Raw genomic sequence first — 22,940 nt, forward strand, 5'->3', positions numbered from 1 at the left:
TTGAAAAAGCTTTTCTGATAATTACATTGCTTCGTGGTAAAGGAATCATGGGAGACAAATTTAGGTACTTACATTATGACGACCGCTCTGGCCTAATTGTTAGTGACCCTGTCTATTAAGCCGATTGTCCCGGATTCAAATCCTGGTAGGGCATTTATTTGTGTGTTGACCACGGATATTTGTTCCCGAGTCATGGGTGTTTTCTATGTATTTAAGTGTTTATTTATTATATAAGTATGTCATTGTCTAGGTTTACAAGTCTTATTGAACTTAATGTGGGACTTAGCCAATTTTTGTAATTAATGTCCTATAATACATATATATTTAATATTTATTTTCTCAAACTTGTAATGAAATGTTGACATGACTTACTTCGAATTAGGTCCGGAAATACTACATATCAGGTGCGATGAGTGAAGATGATATGTAAAGGAATTTCATACAGCTTTACACACTGTAAGGCAACTTTCTTTTGTCAAATTATGGCACGTCTTGGCATTCAACCATGAGGAAAATTCTGCCATTAAGCTTTTTTTCCTTTTATTTTTGTTTGTTTGACCTTTGAGAACTGAAGTCTAGAGGGGACGTAAATCCAGGAAATTTGGAAACAAAAGATATACTTTGTCGCGCGAAACTTGCGACGAAAGATATGGCCGTTGTGCGGGTTTTTACTTTTATCTTAATTACTCTGAAAATATACTTCTGTTTAATATTTATGCTTGTCTCTCTCTGCTCTCACTATTTTTAACAAAATTTATACTGTTATGATAAGCAGGGTAACTATATACAACTAAAAGTGAATGAAAACTACACATGTTTTATTGACTTTTAGTGTTCCGTATAAAACTTTGTTCACGGACACTTTACGTGTGTTTTTTTTTTCAAGGCATTTGCCAAAACTATATTTTTTCGTTAGCCCTCTTAAAGGCAGGGAGAGAGACGCAGCGACGCGTCTTATGCTCATATGTCGCGAGTTTAATTTTTTTTTTTGGTAAATGGTGCGTCGCCGAATGTCAGCAGCAATGTTTCCAACATTATTTTGATTCAAACAGTTCCTACTGAACTGACGAAGGGTGGGTAACGTTTCCCAGTGCAGGCATGAAAGAATGTTGAACATTAATTTTACTCTCGATTTTTGACACCAGAAGATTTTCTAAACAGAGAAGTACCTATAACAAATTGTCTACGTATGCGAGTATATAAAGATTTTTTTATTACTTGAGACTTTTGATTTCAAAAATTAGGAATCTTTAATCGTATGTCAACTGCAGTTCCGTATTACCTGTGTTGCATTTTATCACGGAAATTGACAGATAAGTACAGAGGTGCAACAAAGACGTCGCAACAGTGATGCAGGTGCAGTTGAGATCAGAATTTCACCTATTGGATATTAATGCGCTATAGCTTAAATGAAATCATTATTGTTAACAAAATTTAATTGTTACTAATTTTATCAATCGTTCAGATTACATTTTAATTAAGTGCAATCATAATAATACGTACCGTTTTTCATTACGGATAAGTATCTACTTCAATTTTATAGAATAATCAGAATTATATATTATTATTATTTTGGTAAGCTGATTAGACATAAAATGTTTTTAAATAATAAAATAACTAGTGACATTGACAGACGACGTAAACTGAATAAAGAGGAAAACAGATATATATCACTGAATTATATATCACAGGAAACGCATACAACAATAAATGGCAAAAATATTTCGTTATTGTATAGGTAAAGTAACTATCCTTTATTTTAAAATTTAAAATTATATTATTATTATTTATTATATTACTTTATGTGGTCAATTGTGGTAATTTTAAGGAGTAGCACAGCAGTACCTAAAGGTACCTTTCGGATTCAGACTGTAGTCTAGTCTGATCTATCTCTGTTCAGACTGTAGTCTATTCTGGTGTGCCAGCACAGAAACATTTGATTTTGCCAGTAATGTCCCGCTACTTAGCGCCGCGCAGCGGTATTACAGCGCGACATTACTGCCCACTGCTGCAAATGTCAAAATCGATGTTCCTGCCTGATTTCTTGATACTTGCGGATGAAGCAGTAATGCTGGTGTAGTCAAACAGTTTCGTAGTGGCAGAATAAAAATATCATCAAAGACCTCAATGATTTTCTGGCTGTACAATTGGAAAGTTTGAGGACATTCTAAAATAGCCTTTGTTTTCAAATTCAATTAAGACCGTTAATGGTCTATTAAAAGTCATCGGCGCTTCAGCCAGCGCCGTTTAGTCTCAGAAGCGCACTGCTACCTAATTCAGAACCTTTTATATTTATCCAGTGTAAGTTGACCTAGAGGTCTATAGAAACTGTTTGTAGTGGAAGATCATCTTAAGACTGGATGGATTAAACGGGTTAGGTTAGAATAACAACATTTGTTCATTCCAATCGCTTGCTGAATACGGGTGTCGTCGCAAGCTTAAGAGACAATGCAAAATTAGGACTATCCCTTAAACCAAATAATTTAAAAGAATATAAATATAATGCTCGGAATTACTAAATATTTGTTATGTTCGAAATGACGAAAACTGGTTCGCCAGAAAGCTACTTTTGGAGATACTTTCTGGTTGAAGGTGCCGTCTATTGGGGGATCACTCAAGTATTTTTACGTTGAAGATTGCTCGATACGTTTCGCTCCACACCGTGGAACTATAATGCTCCCGTTGACCAGCGTTGGCGGACCGATTCAGACGCAGTTGATATCTGTGTCCACAAATTAGATTTTGTACGTAGATTTTTTTGGAGACCTAGCTTAAATGGTTTCGGTAAGCATTGCGAATGAATCGCTTGCAACTTTAATGCCTTGCCGTAATAGGGATATCTCCCAAATGAACCAACCGGAAAGGGCTGATGAAATATTTAAAACAACGCTGGCTTCCGGTTAGCCGGATCATAATAATGCCTAAATTGGGGGAAAAAATTAAATTCGTTTTCTGATACAGGTTTATAATTATTTTGACCCAAGGGCGATTTCTGAAATTAAAAGTGAAAATATACAAATGTATGTAAAAAATTGCTCCATTTAATAACAATACAATACAATACAAATCCTCTTCATTGCACAACCTCAGAACAAATGTACATGGAAACATATATAATACATGAAGATAGAGGTTAACAACAGGCGGCCTTATCGCTACAGAGCGGTCTCTTCCAGACAACCTTTAAATAAATAACGTAGGCCAACTTTCTTCTTGAATTTAAAAAGTCGCTTCTACCATTTTCTTAAAATGCTACTTGGAAACACCCTTTTTCATAAGCTCGCTTTCATTTGTCTTCCTTAAGGCCATTAATAGTAACAATAAAGCGCGCCCCATGTACATCTCCCGAGAACCAATAACGTGAAATTGCATCCCCACGCGGGGTCCATACAAACATTTATTTTGGCGAGACGCTACCGAAACAATATTACGGCCATGCGAGACAAATGTTGCCAGATGGTTTTCCTCAAATAATCGTAAAAAGTGGATTTAGAGGAATATTTTCCGATGTCACGTCTCTTCGCAATGTAATATTATTTACATCGATATTGCTACATTTGCAACATTACAACGGTGAAAATTATTTAAAGTGATCGGTAAAAAGTGATAGCTTTTTCTCAGTGCGGAAAAAAGGGGATCATCGAAAATTGTAATCGTATAAATAAATGGAATCAATACAAAACAAGAAGTTTGCAATGAACAAAATAATTTTAATAAAAATATATTCTGGATCTTTAAATAGGCGCTCTAAATACTAGCTAGCTGAGCCACGTCATTGTAATAATGCTTGCTTTGTCAAAAAAAAAACCTTAAATTACTATCCTTTAGTACATTTTTAATCTCGGGCGATTTGCTCAAAAGGAGAGCACTTTGGCCTCAACTTTTTCGTAGCTTTCAAGTAATTTCGATTACTTCAGAGATTTAGGGCCACCTGACAACACTTTAAAGGAAAAGCACGACACAATACGAGGGCACGACGGTAATGAAAAATTCTCCCCTCGGCATAAAACTTACACCTCGACATTTCCTCTTTTCCGCGCAAGGGTGTTTTAATGATATTATAGAACCGTTAACATTTATTATTTATTTTTGCACCTTACAAAATGAAAATAAATACGTTATTTCTTCGAAAAATTGGTACCTACACACTAATTTCCCTTTCATTTTGTCGCACAACTAAGTATACATGTATACAAAAGAAAAAACATAATATATAAAAAGTATATATTATGTTATTTTTGTAATAAATAAAAAAGTTAAGAGAAAGTCAAACCGAAATATAATCGAATCGAATAATATTTTCGGGTATAGAAGCACTAAAGAATACGAAGAACGATACCTTCCTCTCGTCTAAAAATTACATCTTTTACCACACTTCAATTTTTTCGCGGTGAAAAAAGATTCTGTGACGATGCTAGTAATACAATCTTGTAATAAGACTAATATTACGTTTAAGAATGTTGCTAAGCCTTTTTCTAGTAAAATGATTAACCAAAGTTTCCGATGTTTTGAGTTGCAATCACAACTCGTCGAATTTGTCTCCCGTATAGACCGCGAGCCAGGAAAATATTTCCATGACAAATCGCCTCCCGGCCGAAAACTCGTATAGTCGTTAACGGTTAGGTATGATGAACCCTCGTGGACGTCAGCTGCCGCTCCGTTGGTGGGTTGAGGAATGGCAGCCACCGAAACGCGTAAAAAAAAAAAAAATGTCATCGCCTGTCAAAAATTTCAGATGCTATTGTTAATTTAAAAACGTAGCGCTTATTTTTTACATGTCGCAAGAATATGTAAAAAATAATAGCTATAACCTTTTTATGATAGCAATAACAAATCATGAAAGTTTGCATGAAGCATTTCATCAGGCGTAAAGTCTGAAACGCCATCAACGGACTACGCAATTTACACATTACGCATACTTTGCGGCACATAAAGTGGTAAGGCGCATATTTTTTACATGTTCATTTTACAGCTGACGGTCTTTCCTCCGCGATACAACCGGCTGACGGTTTTTTTAAATTTAAAACAGCATATAAACTATCATCTGACAAAGTATCAGCCAGAAGGCGATGACTGACAAAATATGCTCCTAGCCCGCGGTCTAGTAGTCATATTACGAATAAACGGGTACGGAACGGCAGCGGTCAACGCTCGCTCTTAATATAGCACCTCGTGCATATCGTGTATCAAACCTCGGGACGTCTCCTTTCGACTGCTGAGTATCATATATGCTATGAGGATATCTCCACCTCGTGCATAAATACATTCATTAATTGAAAACACATTTACATGACATTACAGTGTATAACTAATGCGCCACGAAAGTTAGTTAAGTACATTTAAATTACACTGAAATGATACATTTATAATACTAAATTATTACAGTTGGACAACTATCATCCATCCTCTCACAAAACCTCAGATATTCACTGCACACAGCCGTCCATCGCCACACAAACAGAGTTGCAAAAATCTTAATGTAAGAAATAATACAATACTCATTACTTTTTTTAATGATAATATCATATTCGTTCAGTACGCATTACATATTGAATGAGTAATGTAGAAAATAGATTACACATTGAAAAATATTGAATAATGTGGGGATACACATAACTCATTAGAAAATAAAAAATGAGTAGGAGGGGACCTTACATGACTCATTTCAAAATTAATATATAATGGGAAACATTACTCATTAAATTCATAAATATAAGGTTAAGCGTAATATTATGAGTTTTTCATACATTTCAATTGATCGGAATAATTACTATTTTATTGAATAGTCCTAAAATCAATTAAGGATGCAAAGAAAATAAGGAACGTTGTCTTAAGGTCGAACACCATATCAATTTATATAGAAGCAAGATACCATATAGCTTTAATAACCAAAATAAAATACTATATGAATACCAATGCATTCTTTTATTTCTACATAACTGGTTCTTATTGATCATAACATAGATAACAAATCAATCAGGCGCAGTTTAACATACTACCTAGTATCAAAATTAGGATACTGATAACAAAGTCGCGAGGATCCGAGCGTTTGGCGCGAGATTTGTCCATATAACACTTTATTAATTCAAACAAATAGAAAATTGCGTCAGCTTTTCTGGATAGAAATAAATATAGGTGTACAACACTATCCCTATCAACATTGATTACTCAGTAATGAGTTGACGAGGGTCAACTTCAGTTCCAGTAAGTGATAAAGATAATGAGACTTGTTTGCTTCCAATATGTTATCAGTACTACCTATAAATTTGGTTCGATAGTGTGCCCACGCGCCTATCTGTCAACAGTAACCTATGACCGGGGTTTTCCCAAAGTATCGCAATAACACTCCCAAGGTTTCAGGAAAAATACGGGCATAAATAAGTGCCTAACGAGGACCTATTTTATTTATAGACCTATGCTCATTACAGGGCAAACAGAAGTTTCCGCTCATAACAAGGTACTGTTGGTAAATAATTTAACAAACTTAAGAAAGTCTAATAGGCCCCTCAACAAACTTTTATATATGACTCCAATCGGTGTAAGCGAAGTGCGTGATGTCCAGAGTGTTGCCGCTGGTGGTTAACTATTAGGTTGTTAACTAACTTATCAGTTCTGAAAACCCCAGTGCGTTCGAATATTATCGTAAACTTCCTTTCCTTGTTTTTAATAATGCTATTGTCGAGCTTAGGTACAATTAAAAATCCCTTATATGGATTTTCAAGTAAAAATATCCTCTACAGTATGTGAATAATTATACTGGGCTTAACTATAGGTAATTAAAAGTTAATATAAAATGAATATCACGTATAACATCATAACTTTATTTTCTGTTGTATTATTAACACCACGGAAAATATGAATTCCAACGCTGACTGCAGTAGACTACGATCAGAAGTTGAACGGCTCAGTTCGCAGATAAAATTGTTGGAGAGCCAAATACGTAACATAGAAAGCCACAGGGATCGTCTTAGATCGGAATTAAATCGCGCTAAATATCACCGTGATAGTGCCGAGTGTCAACTTCAAATTATCGATAGTAAACAAGCCACCCTGGTCCGAGCGACAATGTGAGTACCACCTTCAATATTTTTTTTAGTTCGTGGGTTTTTTGAAAGTAATATTAAAATAAAAGATGATAATGTCTGATTATGATTATCTACTCGAGTTATCAAGAAATGAATATTGAACAGGCGATCTGTGTCTAGCCTAGTACACGTAGGCGGCTCTGTAAATAACTTCTTATTGAAATAAGGTTTATTTTGGTTTGGTTAGCATTCAAAGGCTAAATACGTTTAAGGAAAAAAGTTTAGGTAACGCCAATCAAGTTATCGGGAGTACAGGTGAGAAAACAAGCAGGATTGCTGTTTCTTTCTTCTTCCAATCGATCAGAATCCTATGTCACATGTATAAAGAGCTTCAGAGCTCTTGAAAGCTACCCTTCATGTGAAGGTGTCCAGTAGCTATGCTAAAGTGGGCTTTTTGTTTTCAGGAATAGCTGATGGTGTATTTATCTCGAAAGATCTGAAGAGGATAACGTAGGTGAACAAAGATCCCATTATTAACCAAGCAGAGAACTATGTTTTTTGTTACACCACACTACATCATTTTATTTTCAATAATATAGAGTAATTTAGGTTGGTTACATGCCTTGGGAAGCACGCGGGAATAACGTACACGATAACATTTGACCTATGGGGAAAACTCAACTATTTTTGTTTATCAATTCTCCCACATCAGTTACCGACTATATAAGACGATTCCAGTAGGACGTGCTATCATGAAAATCCAAAACCCTTAAAAGTAACATAACTTACTCTTTCAAAAATGGAAATGCGCAGATTGCAAACTATTTTTGGGCCTGTAATGTGGTTTGGTAACTCTACTATGTTTCATCTGATCGCTGAAAAGGGCTATGATGACATCTTGGACCGTATTCATAGTGGTATGGGCAACAGAGAATTCGCGGACATACTGTCGCTGAAACTCAAGAACAACAATGGAGAGACTTGTCTTCATCGCGCTGTTAAGTGTCAGAGAGGACCAGAAGCTCTAAACTTTGGTCAGGTTATTAGCTTCTCTATAAACTTACTTTCGTTTTTTTTTTTCAATTCTTACTACTACTTATTTAGTGGTTTAAGTAAACAAATATAGTATCGATAATAATTGGTGTCATTTATAATTTAGTAGGGCATTAAGATCATGTTAATAATAAAAACTGTTTGTCAATTTGTATGAAGAAATATTTCAAATTTATTGTTTATTATTAGCAATAGAAGAGAGGGATTATATATATTATTAAATAATTTGAAGATTTTTAGAAAAAACTATAAATAAAAATGCAAAATAATTATTAGTTTTTATTTTTGAGTACAATAAATTTGTGACGATGATACAATTAAGGTAGTACCCTCGCTGACTGTAGGGCGTGCTAAACATTGTACAGTTTAGGCTATTTTCGTCTTTTTCATTTCCTATTGCTTATTCATTTACACTAATGACAATTCTCGAATACTGCGCACATTTTTTAATTATATCTCGAAATCTTTGTAGTCACCATGCATAAAAAATTGTTCAAACTAATAAGTAGTCTTTGTTTAGTGTTGGTTTATTTTTTTATAAAAATCTAAAGAACAGTTCTTGAATTATAATCAAATATACGAAGAAATTTTCCTTTTTATCCTATAGTGCAATGTATAACCTCCTCAAAAAATTCAAAGTTTGAAATTAAATATTACCAAAACTGTATAGAACAGCAATCTCATTTTTTACAAATCGATACAGAATTATTACTTAGAATAATTGGTGTAAATTATAAGAAGATCCTAAGAAAACCCCTCTGGCGAGGGTATTACCTTGAAGCAAATAAACCTCCAAGTTAACTCACGTTCCACAACGTTTCGAATTCTCTTCTGATAGGCCTTAGATTTCCGTTATTTCGTGGTTGCGTTCGTAAACACAGTCTTCTTTTTTGATGCAATCCCAGTTAAAATTTCTAATATACCCTTCTTCGCATATGCAGCCGGGCATACCAATCTGGAATAAAATAACGCAAAATAATTATTAGAAAATCCTGAAGCGATACAAAGAAATACAAAAATAGTCTGCACAAAAAAAGTTTCTTACTCTGATGCACAATGAAGGTTCTGGGTTTCCACAATCTGGTTGGCAAGCAGCCGCGCTACGGGTGTGGATTTCATTTCTTCGGCACTCGATTGTATTGTCGCTTAAGAAGACATCGTCGTCGTAACCTGGTGCCGCCTCGATCCCTGTTGGAAAAAAATTGTTATAATAATCTGGAGTTAAGTAGAAAATTAAATATTATTAAACAATTGCACTGAAATTTAATACTCACTTGAGGTCGCGACCAGGATAGCAAGGACTACAAAAATTTTCGTGTTCATAATTCCAGAGCTGGATTACAAGTGAGAATTATTAATAGCCAGTGTCCTTTTTATGTAACTGAATTTCATAATATTAAAGCGAATTAATAAATAATATCAAAGTCGGTGACGCAAACTCCTGTGGTTTTCCCTTACGAGCTTGCGATATGATTCATGACGTAAATAGAAGCAACAGTTAGGTATTACAATTGTTTTCGTTATCATTAAAACGCGTTAGCAACAGGCCAAGTTTAAATTAACTAAAACCTTAACATGTTTTTAACTGAATCCTATAACTAATTGACCTAAATAAAGTAACTTCTGTAATATGACATATTGAGTAACATATTTGTTGGTAGTTTTCACTATTTACCTATAATTTTTGTCATAATTCCTTGAACCGGTTCTGTGTTTAAAGCAAACTTAGATAATCATAATTATTTAATTGTTTTGAATAGGCTCGATGACCGAGCGGTCTAAGGCACAGTTTCTTGGGCTCTTTGTACATCAAACTGGTTAGGTGAGGGTTCGATTCTCGGCGAATGCTAGTATAGTTATATTAACAATCGCCGAGCGTCACTCCGGTAGCCGAGCTGTACCGACCGGGTTTTCTGTGGTTTTCCTTTACAGTATGATGGGGTGATGTCCTTGTCTAAGAGGTTATAATCTCTATTCGAAAAAGACAGGGACGGACTGTTGTACAGTTTAAGGTTGAAACCTGTATACCAGGTACAGTAAAAGAGGAGAGATGTAAGTCGACCACAGCCGCTACCATGTGGAGAGAGTTAGGGGGGGGGGGAACTTTAAACGCAGAGAAAGACAGACTGATATGTGGAGAAACTTGTGAGTATCATATAAAGTGGAGAGTAACAAGCGGATGATAATAGGTGATATAATAAAGGGCAGAGATTATAAAAAGTGTTCCTTACCACCCGCTCGTAAACACTCCATAAGTGATACAAGTAAAATCCTTATCTATATATCTATCTATCTGTATTAGATAATTTACAAATAAAGACATTTTTTCTAATTGTAGTTTCATACGATCAACATTTGTTTCTCTAGTTAGTGCCTCACACGTATATAGACCGATCTTTTTATTGACGAGTGTAAATAAAGTGATCAATTTAAATTTGCGTATTCAAAATGTATTTTGTAATTGCGTTCAGTTTGTATATATTAAATGTAACGTGTGAATATGAGAGAAGAAATAGCTTTTCTTTCGAAGAAGAAATGGTGAGTTATATTTGAGAACAACATTGTAACTTGGATAAACATCAAGTTAATTAAACTTCGCTTCTCTTAGGATGACACTATGGTGCGAGCAAATGACCCGATTTGGTGGTTTGTGCGATCTTCGGCGGAAGAGCTTTGGCTCAGTGAAGTGACAATGGAGTACCCGCAGACTAACATGTTTGAAGAAGAGGTGCCCAATATGCTCCAGGTAGGTCTTGCTGACAGATTATGTAATTTATGTTTCCTTCATGGTGTATATTTTTTGCTTTTTTGTTCTAGTTCATACTACTTGAAGACCCAGAGGATGTAAATATGATCATAGCCGAATGTCCACTATTATTGTACAGGGAGTTAATGCAGATTTGGGAACGGATAGCGCGGAGGCGTACCGTACGATATTTAAACAATGTACGTCAAAGTCTTCGATCTGTTGGGTTCCGCCTGAATCACTTTTTTGGAAATAGCAATTTCGTTGATGAAGAGCGACCTTCAGAAGTTGTGTGCGACCTTAGCCGTCTCTTTGCGGCTTGAATCTTCGGTGATTCTAATAGCCATTTTGAAAAACAGCATCCCAGTACTGTTGATAGAGTTTCATATAATTTGTGTTCTTGGCAGTGAAGCTTCAAGATTACGATATAGTGGGATGGTTGCTGTCAATGCCAATTGATGAGAAATTTGTGAATAATACCGGGTCAACGGTCTATCAAATAGCCCAAGACAATCATGATGTTAAAATGATGGATATGTTTTTGATGACAGGAGAGGATAATTCTGTGGGTCCAGAAGACCAGTCTGGCCAATCAACTTAGGTGATATTAAAGACATTCTTTTTTTAATAAGTCTAAATTTATGTTATAAACTATTTTTTGTTGTATTTTGCTAGTTATATATAATGAGCTTGATCTTATGTATTGTCCTTTTCAGGTATTTTATTAAATGGGTTTTATAATAAAGGTTTTTTTATTCCAAGTTCAATAATTTCATTCACTATCATTGTGTGGTAAACAATGTAAAGTTATTTTAATAGGCGACGTTCCATATGGAGCACGCGAGAATTCCAACCACGATAACATTTGACCCGCGGGAAAACCGGCAATTTAATCTAATTGTGTCTATGTCCCATCCATATCAGCTCGCTATATAAGAATGTTCCAGTAGGACTGGTATCATTACAATTCAAAACTTCAAGAAGTAACATAGCTGTCTGAGAAATGTCTTCTCGTAACTTGGAAAATATTTTCGGTCAAGTAAAGTCTGATAAAAATACAACCATGTTCCATGTGATAGCTGAAGAAGGCCTCGGCAATATTCTAGATCGAATTTGGAACGCTACCCGTCGCAATGAGCTTGGGCACGTACTGAAGCTAAAGAACGACAAGGGAGAGACGTGTCTACACACCGCCGTCAAAAACCTAAGAGGATTTGAAGCTGAATCAATAATGGCTCAGCTATTCGATATGGGAGCAGATTTGGACGCTCAAGAAAATGAAACAGGAGACACTGTTCTGCACATCGCAGTGGAACGACAAGACTACCAGCTTGTGAAGTGGCTGCTTTCACTGCAAATTGACATAAATATAAAAAATAAGTGTGAATTAACAGCTTATCAAGTCGCAGAAAATAAGAAAGATTACAAAATGACAACCTTGATTTTAACGAAAAAAGGAAGTTTCGATGAGTGGTTGGTAAAGGATTTCAAGTCGATCGCTTTATCGTAATTTTCAAGATATTTCAAACGTAAGTTAGAGACTATAATTAGTTTAAATTATATTGTGATAGCTGATATCATTTATCGGCTAATTTGTTTATACGTCTCCCTGAAAATGGACTCCAACAACTTGAACAATATATTTGGTCCAGATTCTTCGCGAAAGAATAGTACGATATTCCATTCGATAGCTGACTATAACACTAGCGTGATTTGGGATAGAATATTTGGATATTCTGATAAAAAAGACTTTGAACACATTTTAATACTCAAAAATGACAACGGAGATACGTGCCTTCATACTACAGCAAAGACCCGAAGTGGAGTAGATGCTGACAATATGATAGCGAGGATGGCAACTATGGGAGCGGCGTTGAACGCTCAGGATAAAAACGGAGACACTGTTTTACACATAGCGGTAAAGAAGCAGGACTACGAGCTGATAGAAGGATTGGTAGAAATGGACATTAATCAAGACATTAAAAAATAAAGATGGGTTGACGGCTTACCAAATTGCCGAACAAAATAATGACCAAAAAACAATGAATATGTTTTTGATGGCAGCAAAAGCAAGAGCTGAGCATCCAGTGAGTCCAGCAAGTTCGGTTAGTTCGAGTGAAGTTAGAGACTTAATGTCTCAAATTAAAGATTTTAACTAGTTGTATTTTCGTTAGTGAAATGTGCTCACTTTGATCTTATAAACGGCAGCTTTTAAATGTTTTAATAAGTGGGTGAATTTATATCGAAGGTAATTTTATTCTAAATTTTGTTCTGTACCTATTCAATTTAAATACTTTTCAATGATTTATGTAAGTCAGTCTATTGTTTTAAATCTCTATAATTCTAGGTCAAGAGAATGCACGTCAATATGTAATAATAGCATGAGTCAAATTTATACTCTAACACTTTCCTATACTCAGAGATATGAATGACATGTTCTTTCAGTGACGTAATTATTTAAAAATCTCAATAAAGATAGTACAGACGCCGAAGTTTAATAGCAAAATATCTATTACATATATTTTTATTTGTTATTTTAAGTTCAAAATACAAAAATATTTTTGTAGAATTTAATTAGAAAAATTTCAGTAAAGTACCAAAGCCTCACCCAAATTTTCTAATTTTCATCACATGTTAAACATGTGTTAATTTTTTACGTCTAGTAGTAAATGCTTATAGGAGTCGTTTCACCGAAGCTCTCAAAACTTTACAACTTTCCAAGTAAATCCATGCGTAAAACCATTTGCTTTAGTTATTAAATGAGTTATTTCATTATTCTAATTCACGCCACAAGTTGATGTAAACACGAGTGTACAGTTACCTATGAAATTCGTTCAAACTTGTCATTTCAAGAATTAGACGAACAGTGGGCCCTTTATTACAAAATGTCGTTAACATCGCGAAGAATGTTTGCTGTAATTTGTAGAACTTTGGACTAAATAACTTAAAGCATGTCGCACTCTTACAGCGAAGCTATTGATAAATGATTTAACCTTAAAGTCAATTGTTTCTTGGACTTTCCGTATCATATCGTCAACCACGTATTCCCTCTTTATTGGCAGTTTAATAATTTATTAATGACGTTAGTTGGCTGGGGTTATTTCGGTCACATTGACATTGATTCCTAATTGCAGGTTATTAGTTGTTATGTTGTTATTGAAAGTAGGAGCAAAATAAATTCACGTATGCTAAAAAATGTCCTGCTATTTGATCAAAAAAGAGCTTTATATTGTAATATGAAGGATTTTACATTGCCTACTAAATTTGTTTCTGTAGACTCTATAGTTACTACATTCCTTCTGTATCACTATCTTAATATATTACTTCGTCGACTGTAGCCGCGACGACCTATAAACCACAGGGTACCTATGGGTTGGCTATTTCGTTGCCAAGTCTGGTTAAGATCATACGTGCATCAGGATGTATTCTCCTGAAGATAGACTGGAGCTTGCAGCAGAAGTCCTTAAGCTCCAGGCAAGACTTCACCATTTAAGGTCTAAAAATCTTCAAACGGTGGAAGCTAAGGAACTAAATGATGCAGAGATCGAGATAGCTAAACAACTTTATGAAAATAAGAAGTACGAGTTAGTGATCATGTGTTCAAGGGAGCGGTTCGTTGAAGACCTAGTGCAAATAGCTCTCTTGTAATTACGGTACGTGTTTGACATACGATAGACTATTGTATTCATAAGTTATCAAACACCGGTAAAATTTCAGTGCCGAAAGTCGTGATAGACATTCGGCAACAGCGAAAATTAAGTGTTTTAGATCCAAAGCAGTATGTATTCATATATGATGTTCTGTTTAGTCTATTGAACCACTTCGACGTGTTTCCATTTATGAGACCTCATGTGATTCAGAATGTAGAGTAAAATAATTAATTGTTATGTATATTCTCCATCATTATTAATATCTTAGAATTTCAGGAAATTGGAAAGATAGGAACAGTAATAATAATTAAATCATTACTTCTGCGACGTTTCGGTCTTTATTAGACCTTCATCATAATACGAAATTATTACGTTATTATTACTGTTCCTATCTTTCCAATTTCCTGAGATTCTAAGATATTATAAAATAATTAATGTAACATTATAGTAGAAAATAATATCTTAATTGTTATTAAAAAATAAGTTTTTATGGATTAAAATTTTTTACTTTAAATTTAGTAGTTTATTTAACTTCTGCATACATCGGTACAAATGTTTCGTGGGCGAAAAACGGATGGCTTTTGGTTGAATAGTATCTAATGTTCTTATCAGTGAAAACGGAGGGATACTAACTTGTGAAAATAATTAGAAGAAATATCATAATTGCTATGAGAATTCAAGTGATAGTTGATTAAAATTTTTGAAGGAACTTTCACTGTTTCTTTCTTGAAATAAAATGATGCGCATACTTATTATTTTATGCAAAACTATCAGCTTAGCAACTCCGTTAGAATTGAATACTACAAATCGCAGTAGGTTGACAGCTTCTCAAATAGCGCTTGATCGAAATGATAAGAAAATGATGAGTATCCTTAGAAGCTTTAGGGTTAGTACTAAAATTTTTGAATTGTATAATAATAGCGATTAACGTCATTAAATATTATAGCCCCTGTGTTAGTTATAGGTTAAGGTGTTTAACGATTGTCTAATTATTCTATGTAATCTGTATTCTATTGAAACTTCCACTGTAATTACAATATTAAAATTATTACTTGGACTAAGACATCTAAATCCTGCTTTATGGTTTAGGTCTTTGAAAAAATAAAAATAAGGTGACTTATTAAATCTTTAATACTATTCAGAGAGCTTAAAAAATTTTTACACAACCTTAGTATCTTTGGTTTACATAAATTACAACCTTACTAGTAATCACATAAATCTTAAACTAACTTATCTATAATTGAACTAGAAAAAACTTAATACTGACTTATAGATAAACATTTCATATGAATTTTGTCAAAAAATAGAGGACGATACTTATTATTCTATCGTATGAGTTTTGAAATAACTATAATATTATTAATTATTTTAAAATAAACCGCAGTAACCAACTGTTGAAAGATAACGCCGTTGTTTGTTCAATTATTTGAAATTTAACTATACCTACTATACACAAACCAAGTTCATAAGTCCACCACTATATGATAAGGAATACTACAAAAGGCAAACTGACGTTAATTCATTTTTAGTATATCAAAACTCATCATTGAAGTTACAGTTCTACGTCTCATCGAAGCAAGAATTAATTTTCTGCTATGGATTTCAACTTACCAAGAACATTTGGAGCTGCTGAATTCATGGAACGAGCTTGTAATCCAAACAACATATTTCTGAAGTTAGAAGAGCATTCCAAGATTAATAAAATACCTATAAGTGGCTCCTGTGAAAACTTTCATAAGCCTGAAAATAAGAAAAAAAATCGGTTCGCGTACTTTCCATGTTGGGATATCACTCGTGTCGTCTTAGCAGAGAAGATTGATGGATCAGACTACATCAACGCCAACTATATAGATGGATTCCACTTAACAAACAAATTTATAGCAACTGAGCAGCCTATGCAATCCACCATAAACAGCTTCTGGTCTATGGTTTGGCAAGAAAATTCTCAGATTATTGTCCAACTAACCAGCCTTGGAGAATCATCACAGCCAAATTATATCTTAAGAGATTTTATTTTCGAAAAAGAGAATATCTATTTAAAATATAACTACACTATGAGCGTTTTAAGCCTCATTCACATTGAGACTGGAGAAAAAAGATTTATATATCGTTTTAAGTTTCTTGACTGGCCTGAAAATGGAACTCCGGATGTACAATCTTTTTTTGAATTTTTGCTAGCAGTCAATAAGCTATACCAAGAATTCTTCTTAGAATCATTAGCTAACCACCAATCATCACCGGGCCCAATTGTCGTCCACGGACTAGCAGGTGTGGGAAGAACAGCGACTTTTTGTGCTGCAGATTTCTGTCTGTATCAACTGATAAAAACAGCAACAGTATCAATACCATCAGTAGTCCTGGGTATAAGGATGCAGAGAAATTTCAGTATTTTATCTCAAGATCAGTATTTTTTTCTAAATGATATCTTAGTTCATTTTCTAAAAAATATTCGCCCCGACAGTGGAATGTACTTGGAAATGCGAAGACACTTTACTGCTATAGACTCATGCTTAATGAATGTCAAAACAGAAAAAATTAAGTAAATAAAAGAACCAAAATTTTGTTTATTTTAAGTTTATAATAAATATTCATTACTGTTTAATTTATGTCTTTTGCTTTGATTTAATTATCGAGCGATAGTTCCCTCAATCACGAGTTAACACTCATGCAAATAATTTAGTTCAAAAAGAAATATTTGTACATAAGGATGCAAATTCGTTCATCATTTCATCTCTAAATATTAAAAATATGTATAATATAAGCATGTAAGACCATTGCTTAGATAATTAAAGTTTTGAGTTAAAAAACACTCTACGTGTAGGTCATAGCTCAATAGTTATAATTTACGTGCGTACAAAGCTCGAACATGATACCGATTTTAAAAAATCTAGCAGGAGAAAGACTCAAATATTCTGTAACTAATTTGATTCACATCTCACACTTACTGTTAGCTGGAGGCAAAAAAGATAAAATCTGACCCTAGTCTGATCCCTGCAAAATAAGGAGATAAAAAATGTTATTATGCGGCAAATATTTTGAGGAAAAAACGATTAAATAGGTAAATGCAAGTAATGCTGTAAAGCGGGAAAGAGTGGGAGTTACGAGGTATTTATTACGTGAAGCGTTCCACTTCCTCACGTAACAGGATAGGGAAGGATAAGGATTGAGAGAGGATGAGGAGAGGACCATCTCAATGGGAGTTTATAGAATATGTGAGAAAAAATTCGGGGTAGCTCGAGCTGGGATTCGAACCCAGAACCTTTCGATGACATGTCGACTGCTCTACCATTTGAGCTAACCGGTCTATACCAAATTTCCTTTCACTTATTCTATATCCATTGAGCCACACCGTCCATCTTACTATTTGGTATAGGTACCTATTTCCATTCAAATTTTAAATTCGATAACTTAATTGGCTATGATTTTGATTAATGATTTAATTGTGAGTTAAAAATGAGTAAAATTTGATTATTTAAGTAATTTATTAACTATTCTGATAGCTTTTTGAATAATGATTTAAAATAGTGAACATTTGGTGACAGTACTTCCAAGACGTTAAACAATTTTATTATAGGATACTATACAATATTTATTATGTCAATAGTTGAATTGTTTTGAAAAATTTCTTCTTCTTAATTGATAGCGTACTAATCATTATACAGAATTTTTCAATTTAGATAGTTGTGTAAAATTAATATATAAAACAAGTTTCTTAGTTTTTACAAATGTTTTCGAAACTATTCTGCATAAATCTAACGCAGAATTATTCAAATATTAATCTATAGAGCTAAAAAAAAATCATGAGTCCTGATGGAACACTTGAACAAAATGCTGATTCTAGAATCTTCTACCGAAGCCAAGACGTCATCATCTAACTGGCCAATCAACAGACGGTTATAATTTCGACCAATCACGGTTAAACGAATCACGGTTTGATGACAAGTACTTGTTTAAAAATGAAGTGACTCCAGATATTCGTCATTCGTGCTCGGGAAGCTGTCACCGCATGAAGTTGGAAGCAGGAGTCGTTGTAGTGCTCTTCGCAGTCATCAGCATAAAATGTAAGTAGAATTTATATTAAGTAATGCTATATATTTACTCATTAATTATTAAATAGTTAATGATTAATGTAAAATATTACATTAACTCACCGAATAGTTAATTAGTATTATAGCAAATATATTGCTCAGTAAAGAATAAAAAATGAGTCTTGTGAAGGCATACATTATTCATTAAAATAAATAATGTGTAATACATTACATTAATTATAGATTAAATTGAAAAAAAGTTATGAAAGAATTTTTTTTGTTTATATAAAATAGTAATAAAAACTACAATAATGTTAATTTTATGTTTATAATCAGTTAGCCCAATAATTAGACAATTGGCGTTTATTGTTGTTGACAGCATTATGGGGAAAGTTAAGAGATCTTCACGAACAAAAAGACGTCGCATCAATCCTGAATCATTTGATAATATTTCATTAGCTGATAGTGGTATCAGTAAAAATGTCACGTCCCATAGAACGGAGAAAGAAAGTGAAACAAGTTTTAATTATGACGCTGATTCCAAAAATGACAATGTTAATGAGACTCGTGATAAAAGCAGTGAGACTGGTGATGATTCTAGAACTAATAGTCATAATCGTCATAATGATCATAATGGTAATAATATTAGTACTCATGAATCTGTGTCTGCTCACGATGAAATGTCAATTGATCAGATTTTGGATGCCGATAAGGATGAAGAAATAGATGATAAGCAGAAGTTATTAGTTGCTACTGAAAAATTAGCTTGTTTAGACGGTAAATATTTTGAAGTTGTTATTGACAAGTCAAGTTTAACTGGAAAAGTTATTGCCAACTGCAAGCTTTGTAATCCACATAAACGAATCCAGGGATCATTACGGACAACATCAAACTTTACTACTCATCTTAAGGTAAACATACATTTTAATCAAAATTTAATTTATAATAGATGTATTTTTTATCATGACTTGTTTCCGATCTTTGATAGTTTCTAGTCATATTTTAATTTTTGATAGATTGAATGAAATAAAATGAGAAATGTTTTGTTGCGGCAAGTTTGTTCTAATTGAAGCGTATTTGAGATTAAAGTGACTGTTACCGATTTTCTCAAAGTTTGTAAACACATTGACATTACGTATAATCAAATTATAACTATATTTCCGTAAAATTTTGATTTTATACAGAGATGTCACAAAAATAATTATACAGAATATCAGAAATATTCTGAAGAAAAAAAAAAGGGATTGAACACCAAAAGGATTGATCGCAAGCGCTGGTCATGTTTTTTTAACCAGGAAAGTTTCGAGGCTAATGTGGCCAATTTTATGCTGCGATTTATGATACCATTCAGAGCAGTAGAAGATCCAGCTTTCCGAAAAATATTTGATGGTAAATATGAATGATGCATTTTTTATATAACTAGAATTCGCAAGCACGCACCTCAATATATATTATATCTTGCAGATATTTTCATGCTTATGTCATATTTGATTGGCCAATCAGATGACGAATAGCTTGATGCTACATTCATTTCATCTCAATTTTATTATGGGACTTTCTATGAAGTTTTGCAACCAAGTTCAGATTTTTTAAATTTCGAATGTGATTTATTTTTGTTTTTTAACTAACTAACATTTCACAGATTTTAAAATTAAGAAAGATAATTGTCAACTACAGCATTTAACTCGTTACATTTTAATGAAACGAGTTGATAGAATTTTCAAAAGTTCATTTGACAATGTGCGTAAAGAAATTCTTGATGTTATAAATAAAGGAGGATATTTATGTACAACTGCCGATGTGTGGACTGGAGGATCACGCAGATTTCTAGGAGTAACAGTTAGTTGGGTAAATAATAAATTACTAGACGATTATATTCATGATTAATCTAAATAAAAATAATAATATTGTCAAAATTATTGTGAATAGCTAAGAAAAGAAATTTATCTTCCTTAGCTTTACTATCTTTTTTTCAATCGTAACAAAATTAATCAATTATTTGAAAGTTAACCGTATTTATTTATATAAAACATATTTTTTGATTCTCATACAGATTGACCCTGAATCGTTGGAACGCAAATCTGCAGCGATTGCATGTAGAAGATTTTACGGCACGCACTCCTTCGAAGCTATTGCAGATCAATTATCAAACATTCATTCATCTTTTGGTTTAACAGCGCAGTCTATTCGAGCTACTGTAACTGATAATGGGTCTAATTTTGTTAAAGCCTTTCAAGAGTTTGGAATAGCAGCTTTAAACGATACTTTCGCAGGTAAATATGTGTTTTTATGACTAAAGTAAGCTTCAAAAACAGTATGTAATTAGCGGGAAATTACAAGGATGGCCTGATGGGTGGACCATTCTCATAATTTTTTTTATTACTTTCAGATACGAACGAAAAACAACCTAGTGATACGGACATGGCAATTGATGTCAGTGCATATGAGACAGATTTTGATTCTGTTGATGAAAATATCGAGATGAGCGATGAGTTTGCCAGAACGTGTGAAGATAAACTTCCTCGTCATTTTCGTTGTGCTAGCCACACGTTAAATTTAATAGCAACAGTCGACAGCTTAAAAGCTATAAATAGTTTTCCTTCAAAGTTGAAGGATAAATATCACAAGATAATGGGAAAATGTTCATCATTATGGAATAGCTTACGATCTCCTAAGACATCAGAGAGTTTAAAAGCTTATTTAGGAATTTCACTCAAACGGCCAGTTATAACTCGGTGGAATTCCACTTATGATTGTATTGATCAGATTTTGTTGGTTCAAGATAAGCTTTTAGACACGCGCAAGGTTAAGTTAGCGAATGCTTTCGGAGTAAATGACTTCAAATTTTTGGCGGAATATATTCGTTGTTCAAAACCTTTGGCGTGTGCAATTGATCGTCTACAAGCAGACAAGTCTTACTATGGCGTCCTTCTCCCAACATTAGTTTCCTTAAAGTATGAAATGAAGAAATTAATTGATGATGCGACGGTTATTGATTTTAAGCCACTTGCTCAAGCAATTATTGATGGGATCGATAAGCGATTTCAAAAATTATTTGACCCATCTCAACCGGATATAGATGCAATTATAGCTGCTATCTCTCATCCACAGTTTAAAGGTCGCTGGTTGACTGCTTTCACGGAAGAAGAACAAAAAAAAATTCATGATCGTTTTTTATGCGTGGTATCCGCAGAAGCATTGATCGACTCGACAGCTACCATTACTGAAGATGAGATCGATGGATTCAATTTTGGCGAATGTTCTTCAGCGATCCCTGAATTTCAACCTTCCCGATCACAAGGTGAAACTGCAGCTGAAGTTGTTCGTTATCTGAAGAGTAAAGAGACCGGACTAACCCTTTTGGAAAAATTTCCAACAATTCGAAAAGTTTTTTTGAAGTTCAATACGCCATTACCTTCATCTGCTCCAGCAGAAAGGCTATTTAGTCATGTAACAATGATGAACTTACCGAAGTACAATAGACTTACTGATGAACATTTCGAACAAAGAGTACTTTGTAAAGTTAATTTTGCAAAAAATTATTGTTAGCTCTTATATGTAATTGTATTTTTATTTAAATAATGTCAAATAAGACTACATTTATCAATTGAACCTGCAAAACCGCTTTTTTGTAAAAATTATTTATAGATTGTAAATATCATATTTAGTTAAAATTTTAAAATTGATTAGCTTTAAATTAATTTTTCATTTGAAATGAGTAATGGAAATATTGAAAACTTACTCATTATTCATTAAAAATTAAATAAATAACGATTAATGAGGGACCGATATATTACTCATTAATAAAAAAGTTTTTAATGGACAAGTTCAAAATACTCATTTCAAATTGAAATGAGTAATGTAAGCTAAAACACATTACTCATTAAAAAAATGTATTGGAAAATTTATTAAACCCATTAAAAATAAAGTATTGAGTAATGAAAATTAAGTTCATTACTCATTACAATGATAATGTATAATAGAAATGTAATACATTATAAAAATTAATGAATTATTTGCAACTCTGCACACAAACATATCACAGTCGGCAGCGAAGCAGAAGTCAGTGAGACCGCGAGTTCCTACGCGACGACACAGTGCTAGCCGCCGGCACTGCCATTAAGTCGGCGGGGCCTGAGTGCAATCCTGGGAACATCAGGGACAAACAGTCGTACCAGACTGCACCAAGTGACGTTCGGGTGGCAATTGCTGCTAAATTACTGCTGAGGCCTTGACGTGTCTGTGAATTTCCTTGATAAAATGAATGACGGAGTGAACATAATTATCGCGGCGGTAATGCGGCGGCGAACGCCACTCATTACATCAAGGGAATCGACATTGACAGATACCTACAGCGGCAGCATTCGCCGCCTAGTAATGTAGCAATAGTAATGCAGGTCCAGTTCACATCTGAATGACCCCTTCGTTTTTATTAAGT

At 33.8% G+C, this 22,940-nt stretch overlaps 1 protein-coding gene across 4 annotated transcripts in view; it reads right to left on the reverse strand.

Annotated features, from left to right (window-relative positions):
• Positions 1-22,940, reverse strand: part of LOC133526766 (furin-like protease 1) — a 409,795-nt gene that overhangs the window by 203,209 nt on the left and 183,646 nt on the right. The window lies entirely within an intron of this gene.

This window comes from Cydia pomonella, chromosome 17 (assembly GCF_033807575.1).
Source record: "Cydia pomonella isolate Wapato2018A chromosome 17, ilCydPomo1, whole genome shotgun sequence".
Taxonomy (NCBI): Eukaryota; Metazoa; Arthropoda; class Insecta; order Lepidoptera; family Tortricidae; genus Cydia; species Cydia pomonella.